Source organism: Arachis hypogaea, chromosome 6 (genome assembly GCF_003086295.3).
Source record: "Arachis hypogaea cultivar Tifrunner chromosome 6, arahy.Tifrunner.gnm2.J5K5, whole genome shotgun sequence".
Classification (NCBI taxonomy): Eukaryota; Viridiplantae; Streptophyta; class Magnoliopsida; order Fabales; family Fabaceae; genus Arachis; species Arachis hypogaea.
The window spans coordinates 22,288,096-22,297,207 of NC_092041.1; positions in this window are offsets into that span (position 1 = coordinate 22,288,096).

The window sequence follows — 9,112 nt, forward strand, 5'->3', positions numbered from 1 at the left end:
CGTTGCCGGGGATTGTTCGAGTATGGACAACTGACGGTTCATCTTGTTGCTCAGATTAGGTAATTTTCTTTTCAAAAAAAAAAAACTTTTTCAAAATTTTTCTTTTCTTTTTCGTTTTTCCAAATATATTTTCGAAAAAAATCAATAAAAATCCAAAAAAAAAATCATAAAATAATAAAAATAAAAAATATTTTGTTTTTCTTGTTTGAGTCTTGAGTCAATCTTTAAGTTTGGTGTCAATTGCATGCTTTAAAAAATTTTCTTGTATTTTTTTCGAAAATTTCATGCATTCATAGTGTTCTTCATGATCTTCAAGTTGTTCTTGACAAGTCTTCTTGTTTGATCTTGATGATTTCTTGTTTTGTGTCTTTTGTTGTTTTTCATGTGCATTTTTGCATTCATATTTTCCAAGCATTAAAAATTTCTAAGTTTGGTGTCTTGCATGTTTCCTTTGCATCAAAAATTTTTTAAAATTATATTCTTGATGTTCATCATGATCTTCAAAGTGTTCTTGGTGTTCATCTTGACATTCATAGTGTTCTTGCATGCATCTTGTGTTTTGATCCAAAATTTTTATGTTTTGGGTCATATTTGTGTTTTTCTCTCTCATCTTTAAAAATTCAAAAATAAAAAAAATATCTTTTCCTTTTTTATCTCCTAATTTTCAAAAATTTGAGTTGACTTAGTCAAAAAAAAATTTTAAAAATTAGTTGTTTCTTACAAGTCAAGTCAAATTTTCAATTTTAAAAATCTTATCTTTTCAAAATTTTTTTCAAAAATTATATCTTTTTCATTTTTTTTTCTATTTTTTCGAAAATTTCAAAAATATTTTTTCAAAATATTTTCAAAACCTCTTTCTTATCTTTACATCTAATTTTCGAAAATTACACTAACAATTAATGTGATTGATTCAAAAATTTGAAGTTTGTTACTTTCTTGTTAAGAAAGGTTCAATCTTTAAGTTCTAGAATCCTATCTTGTAGTTTCTTGTTTGTGAAGTAAGTAATTTTAAAATTTTTGAATTAAATCTTTTTATCTTTTATCTTATCTTTTTAAAAAATTTTATCTTTTTCAAAAATTTGATTTCAAAATATCTTATCTAACTTCTTATCTTCTTATCTTTTCAAATTTGATTTTAATATCTTTTTCAACTAACTCTTTGACTTTTTGTTTGTTTCCTATCTTTTTCAAAACCAACTAACTACCTATCCGTCTCTAATTTTCGAAAATACTTCTCTCTTTTTCAAAAATTCTTTTTAATTGTTTTAAATTTTAATTTTAATTATATCTTATCTCTGATTTTCGAAAATCACTAACCACTTTTTCAAAATTATTTTCGAAATTCTCCATCTCTTTTCTTATTCTATTTAATTATTTATTTACTAACACTTCTCTTCACCTCTCTCCATCTAAATATCTGAACCCACTCTTCTTCACTCTTATCTCCTTTCTTCTTCTACTAACATAAAGGAATCTCTATACTGTGACATAGAGGATTCCTCTTCTTTTTTTGTTTTCTTCTCTTTCATATGAGCAGGAACAGGGAAAAAGGCACTCTTGTTGAAATTGATCCTGAACCTGAAAGGACTCTGAAAAGGAAACTAAGAGAAACTAAGTTACAACAATCCAGAAACAACCTTTCAGAAATTTTCGAACAAGAGAAGGAGATGGCAGCCGAAAATAATAATAATGCAAGGAGACTGCTTGGTGACTTCACAAAGCCAATGTCCAAATTTGATGGAAGAAGCATCTCCATTCCTGCCATTGGAGCCAATAATTTTGAGCTGAAACCTCAGCTAGTTGCCTTAATGCAACAAAACTGCAAGTTTTATGGACTTCCATCTGATGATCCTTACCAGTTTTTAACTGAGTTCTTGCAGATTTGTGAGACTGTAAAGACAAATGGAGTTGATCCTGAAGTCTACAGACATGCTTTTCCCTTTTGCTGTAAGAGACAGAGCTAGAATATGGTTGGATTCACAACCCAAGGATAGCCTGGACTCCTGGGATAAGCTGGTCACTGCCTTCTTGGATAAATTCTTTCCTCCTCAGAATCTGAGCAAGCTAAGAGTGGATGTTCAAACCTTCAAACAAAAAGATGGTGAATCCCTCTATGAAGCTTGGGAAAGATACAAGCAGCTGACCAAAAGATGTCCATCTGACATGTTTTCAGAATGGACCATATTAGATATCTTCTATTATGGTCTATCTGAATTTTTGAAAATGTCATTGGGCCATTCTGCAGGTGGATCTATTCACCTAAAGAAAACGCCTGAAGAGGCTCAAGAACTCATTGACATGGTTGCAAACAACCAATTCATGTACACTTCTGAGAGGAATTCCGTGAATAATGGGATACCTCAGAAGAAAGGAGTTCTTGAAATTGATGCTCTGAATGCCATATTGGCTCAGAACAAAGTGTTGACTCAGAAAGTCAACATGATCTCTCAAAGTCTGAATGGATGGCAAAATGCATCCAACAGTACTAAAGAGGCAGCTTCTGAAGAAGCTTATGATCCTGAGAACCCTGCCATGGCAGAGGTTAATTACATGGGTGAACCTTATGGAAACACCTATAACTCATCATGGAGAAATCATCCAAATTTCTCATGGAAGGATAAAAAAAAGCCTCAACAAGGCTTTAACAATGGTGGACGCAATAGGCTGAGCAATAGCAAGCCATATCCCTCATCTTCTCAGCAACAGACAGAAAATTCTGAACAAAACACTTCTAATTTAGCCAATCTAGTCTCTGATCTGTCAAAGGCCACTTTCAGTTTCATAAGTGAAACAAGATCCTCCATCAGAAATCTGGAGGCACAAGTGGGCCAGCTGAGTAAGAAAGTCATTGAAACTCCTCCCAGTATTCTCCCAAGCAATACAGAAGAGAATCCAAAAGGAGAGTGCAAAGCCATTGATTTGATCAATGTGGCCGAATGCACAAGGGAGGAGGAGGACGAAAATCCTAGTGAGGATGACCTCCTGGGACGTCCATCAAGCAAGAAGGAGTTTCCTATTAAGGATCCACAGGAATCTGAGGCTCATATAAAGACCATAGAGATTCCACTAAATCTCCTTCTGCCATTCATGAGCTCTGAAGACTATTCTTCCTCTGAAGAGAATGAAGATGTGACTGAAGAGCAAGTTGCTCAATATTTAGGAGCTATCATGAAGCTGAATGCCAAGTTGTTTGGTAATGAGACTTGGGAAAGTGAACCTCCCTTGCTCATTAATGAACTAGATACCTGGATTCAGCAAACTCTACCGCAAAAGAAACAAGATCATGGCAAGTTCTTAATACCTTGTACCATAGGCACCATGACCTTTGAAAAGGCTCTATGTGATCTAGGGTCAGGGATAAATCTTATGCCACTCTCTGTAATGGAGAAGCTGGGGATCATTGAGGTACAACCTGCCTTGTTCTCATTACAATTGGCAGACAAGTCATTGAGACAAGCTTATGGAATAGTGGAGGACGTGCTAGTAAAGGTTGAAGGCATTTACATCCCTGCTGATTTCATAATCTTAGACACTAGGAAGGAAGAGGATGAATGCATCATCCTTGGAAGACCTTTCCTAGCCACAGCAGGAGCTGTGATAGATGTCAACAGAGGTGAACTAGTCCTTCAATTGAATGGGGACTACCTTGTGTTTAAGGCACATGGCCATCCCTTTGTGACAAAAGAGAGTAAGCATGAAAAGCTTCTCTCAGTTCAGAGTCAAGAAGAACCCCCACAGTCAAACTCTAAGTTTGGTGTTGTGAGGCCACAACCAAACTCTAAGTTTGGTGTTAAGATCCCATATCCAAACTTTAAGTTTGGTGTTGGGACTATACAACATTGACCTGATCACCTTGTGGCTCCATGAGAGCCACTGTCAAGCTATTGACATTAAAGAAGCACTTGTTGGGAGGCAACCCAATTTTATCTAATTTTAATTTTATATTATTTTATTTTTATTTTGTGTTTTATTAGGTACATGATCATGAGGAGTCACGAAAAAAAAACATAAAAATTAAAAACAGAATCAAAAACAGCAGAAGAAAAATCACACCCTGGAGGAAGCACAGGCTGGCGTTCAATGCCAGTAAGGAGCATCTGGCTGGCGTTCAACGCTAGAACAGAGCATCAACCTGGCGCTGAACGCCAGAAACAAGCAACACTCTGGCGCTGAACGCCAGGAATGTGCCTAGAGAAGAAAAGCTGGCGTTGAACGCCAGTAACAAGCATGAAACTGGCGTTCAACGCCAGAAACATGCTTTACATGGGCGTTGAACGCCCAGAATGTGCACCACACGGCGTTTAAATGCCAGAATGGTGTGCAAAGGCATTTTACATGCCTATTTGGTGCAGGGATGGAATTTCTTGACACCTCAAGATCTGTGGACCCCACAGGATTCCCACCTACTATATTCCCACCTTACCTCCTAATCCTATTTTGTGATGAGTATTCCCCATGTCACACTTCCCAACACTCTTCACCAATCACCTCAATCCCTCTTCCCAATCACCCCCTTCACCACTCACATCCATCCACTCTTCCCCATAAACCCCACCTACCTTCAAAAATTCAAAACCATTTTCCCACCCATTCCCACCCTAAATGGCTGAACATACACTCCCCCTCTCCCTATATATACCCTTCCATTCTACTTCATTTTCACACAACACAACCCCCTCTTCTTCACCTTGGCCGAACCTACATCTCTCCCTCTCTACCATATTCTCTTCTTCTTCTTCTTCTTCTCTTCTTTCTTCTATTGCTCGAGGATGAGCAATATTTTAAGTTTGGTGTGATCAAAGCACAATATTTTTTGTTTTCCACTACCATCAATGGCACCTAAGGCCGGAGAATCCTCTAGAAAAGGAAAAGGGAAGACAAAAGCTTCCACCTCCGAGTCATGGGAGATGGAAAGATTCATCTCCAAGAGCCATCAAGACCACTTCTATGATGTTGTGGCAAAGAAGAAGGTGATCCCTGAGGTCCCTTTCAAGCTCAAGAAAAATGAGTATCCGAAGATCCGACATGAGATCCGAAGAAGAGGTTGGGAAGTCCTAACCAACCCCATGCAACAAGTCGGAATCTTAATGGTTCAAGAGTTCTATGCCAATGCATGGATCACTAGGAACCATGATCAAAGTATGAACCTGAATCCAAAGAATTATCTCACAATGGTTCGGGGGAAATACTTAGATTTTAGTCCGGAAAATGTGAGGTTGGCGTTTCACTTGCCCATGATGCAAGGAGATGAACGTCCCTACACTAGAAGGGTCAACTTTAATCAAAGGTTAGACCAAGTCCTAATGGACATATGTGTGGAAGGAGTTCAATGGAAGAGAGACTCCAAAGGCAAGCCAGTTCAACTAAGAAGACTGGACCTCAAGCCTGTGGCTAGAGGATGGTTGGAGTTCATTCAACGCTCCATCATTCCTACTAGCAACCGATCTGAAGTTACTGTGGATCGGGCCATCATGATTCATAGCATCATGATTGGAGAGGAAGTAGAAGTTCATGAGGTCATCTCCAATGAAATCTACAAAATAGCCGACAAGCCCTCCACCATGGCAAGGCTAGCTTTCCTCACCTTATTTGCCATCTATGTTACTCAGCTGGAGTTATCATAGAAGGAGACATTCCTATTGAAGAGGATAAGCCCATCACCAAGAAGAGGATGGAACAAGCAAGAGAGACCCTTCACGGTTCTCAAGAGATGCATGAGGAAGCTCATCATCAAGAAATCCCTGAGATGCCTCAAGGATGCACTTTTCTCCCAACAACTATTGGGAACAACTCCACACTTTCCTAGAAGATTTGAGCTACAATGTGGGACAATTAAGGGTGGAACATCAAGAGCACTCCATCATTCTCCATGAAATAAGAGAAGATCAAAGAGCAATGAGGGAGGAGCAACAAAGGCAAGGAAGGGACATAGAAGAGCTTAAGGACATTGTTGGTCCTTCAAGAAGAAGACGCCACTAAAGGTGGATTCATTCCTTGTTCTTATTTCTTTCTATTTTTCGATTTCTAATGTTGTGTTTATCTATGTTTTTTGTCTCTACTTCATGACCATTAGTATGTAGTAACCATGTCTTAAAACTATGAATAAAATCCATTAATCCTTCACCTCTCTTAAATGAAAAAATGTTTTAATTCAAAAGAACAAGAAGTACATGAATTTCGAATTTATCCTTGAATTTAGTTTAATTATATTGATGTGGTGACAATACTTTTTGTTTTCTGAATGAATGCTTAAACAGTGCATATTTTTTATCTTGTTGTTTATGAATGTTAAAACTGTTGGCTCTTGAAAGAATGATGAACAAAGAGAAATGTTATTGATGATCTGAAAAATCATAAAATTGATTCTTGAAGCAAGAAAAAGCAGTGAAAAAGCAAAGGCTTGCGAAAAAAAAGAAAAGTGGCGAAAAAAATAGAAAGAAAAAGAAAAAGCAAGCAGAAAAAGCCAATAGCCCTTAAAACCAAAAGGCAAGGGTAAAAAGGATCCAAGGCTTTGAGCATCAATGGATAGGAGGGCCCAAGGAAATAAATCCAGGCCTAAGCGGCTAAATCAAGCTGTCCCTAACCATGTGCTTGTGGCATGCAGGTCCAAGTGAAAAGCTTGAGACTGAGTGGTTAAAGTCGTGATCCAAAGCAAAAAGAGTGTGCTTAAGAGCTCTGGACACCTCTAACTGTGGACTCTAGCAAAGCTGAGTCACAATCTGAAAAGGTTCACCCAGTCATGTGTCTGTGGCATTTATGTATCCGGTGGTAATACTGGAAAACAAAATGCTTAGGGCCACGGCCAAGACGCATAAGTAGCTGTGTTCAAGAATCAACATACTTAACTAGGAAAGTCAATAACACTATCCGAAATTCTAAGTTCCTAGAGAAGCCAATCATTCTAAACTTCAAAGGAAAAAAATGAGATGCCAAAACTGTTCAGAAGCAAAAAGCTACAAGTCCCGCTCATCTAATTATAATTAATATTCATTGATATTTTGGAATTTATAGTATATTCTATTCTTTTTATCCTAATTGATTTTCAGTTGCTTGGGGACAAGCAACAATTTAAGTTTGGTGTTGTGATGAGCGGATAATTTATACGCTTTTTGGCATTGTTTTTAGGTAGTTTTTAGTAAGTTCAAGCTACTTTTAGGGATGTTTTCATTAGTTTTTATGTTAAATTCATATTTCTGGACTTTACTATGAGTTTGTGTGTTTTTCTGTGATTTCAGGTAATTTCTGGCTGAAATTGAGGGACTTGAGCAAAACTCTGAAAAAGGCTGACAAAAGGACTGCTGATGCTGTTGGAATCTGACCTCCCTGCACTCGAAATAGATTTTCTGGAGCTACAGAACTCCAAATGGCGCGCTCTTAACGGCGTTGGAAAGTAGACATCTAGATCTTTCCAGCAATATATAATAGTTCATACTTTATTCGGAAATTGAAGACGTAAAGTGGCGCTCAACGCCAAGTACATGCTGTTGTCTGGAGTTAAACGCCAGAAACACGTCACAACCCGGAGTTGAACGCCCAAAACACGTTATAACTTGGAGTTCAACTCCAAGAAAAGCCTCAGCTCGTGGATAGATCAAGCTCAGCCCAAGCATATACCAAGTGGGCCCCGGAAGTGGATTTATACATCAATTACTTACTCATGTAAACCCTAGTAGCTAGTCTAGTATAAATAGGATAAGTTACTATTGTATTAGACATCTTTTGACAGTTTAATCTTTTGACTTTGTAGTCTTTGATCATTCGGTCTCTTGATCATTCAGGGGGCTGGCCATTCGGCCATGCCTGAACCTTTTACTTATGTATTTTCAACGGTGGAGTTTCTACACACCATAGATTAAGGGTGTGGAGCTCTGCTGTACCTCAAGTTTCAATACAATTATTATTACTTTCTATTCAATTCTTTTTTATTCTTATTCCAAGATATACGTTGCACAACACTTTGATGTATGTGATCATCCGTGACACTCATCATCATTCTCACCTATGAACGCGCGTGATTGACAACCACTTCCGTTCTACCTTAGGCCGGGCGCATATCTCTTAGATTCCCAAACAGAATCTTCGTGGTATAAGCTAGAATTGATGGCGGCATTCATGAGAATCCGGAAAGTCTAAACCTTGTCTATGGTATTCCGAGTAGGATTCTGGGATTGAATGACTGTGACGAGCTTCAAACTCCTGAAGGCTGGGCGTGATGACAAACGCAAAAGAATCAAGGGATTCTATTCCAACATGATTGAGAACCGACAGATGATTAGCCGTGCTGTGACAGAGCATAGGACCATTTTTACTGAGAGGATGGGATGTAGCCATTGACAACGGTGATGCCCTACATATAGCTTGCCATGGAAAGGAGTAAGAAGGATTGGATGAATGTAATAAGAAAGTAGAGATTCAAGAGGAGCACAGCATCTCCATACGCCTATCTGAAATTTCCACTATTGACTTACATAAGTATTTCTATCTCTTTTATTTTCTATTTATTATTAATTTTCGAACTCATCATAAACCAATTTAATCTGCCTAACTGAGATCTACAAGGTAACCATAGCTTGCTTCATACCAACAATCTCTGTGGGATCGACCCTTACTCACGTAAGGTATTACTTGGATGACCCAGTACACTTGCTGGTTAAGTTGAACAGAGTTATGATCACACCAGGGATTATTAAGATCCCAATTTATCACACCATGATCTCTTTGGGGTATTTTTGATTTCATACAAATACAAAGAGACCAACTTTGAGGATCACAATTTCGTCCACCACCATCTCTCAAGGAATTGCAGGGAGGTGTTCTTATAATTGGTTATGAGTTTTGTGATGAGCGGATATTTTATACGCTTTTTGGGGGTAATTTCATGTAGATTTTAGTATGTTTTAATTAGTTTTTAATAGAATTTTATTAGTTTTTAGGCAAAAATCATATTTCTGGACTTTACTATGAGTTTGTGTATGTTTTTGTGATTTCAGGTATTTTCTGGCTGAAATTGAGGGAGCTGAGCAAAAATCTGAGTTAGGCTGAAAAAGGACTGCTGATGCTGTTGGATCCTGACCTCCCTGCACTCGGAATGGCTTTTTTGGAGCTACAGGAG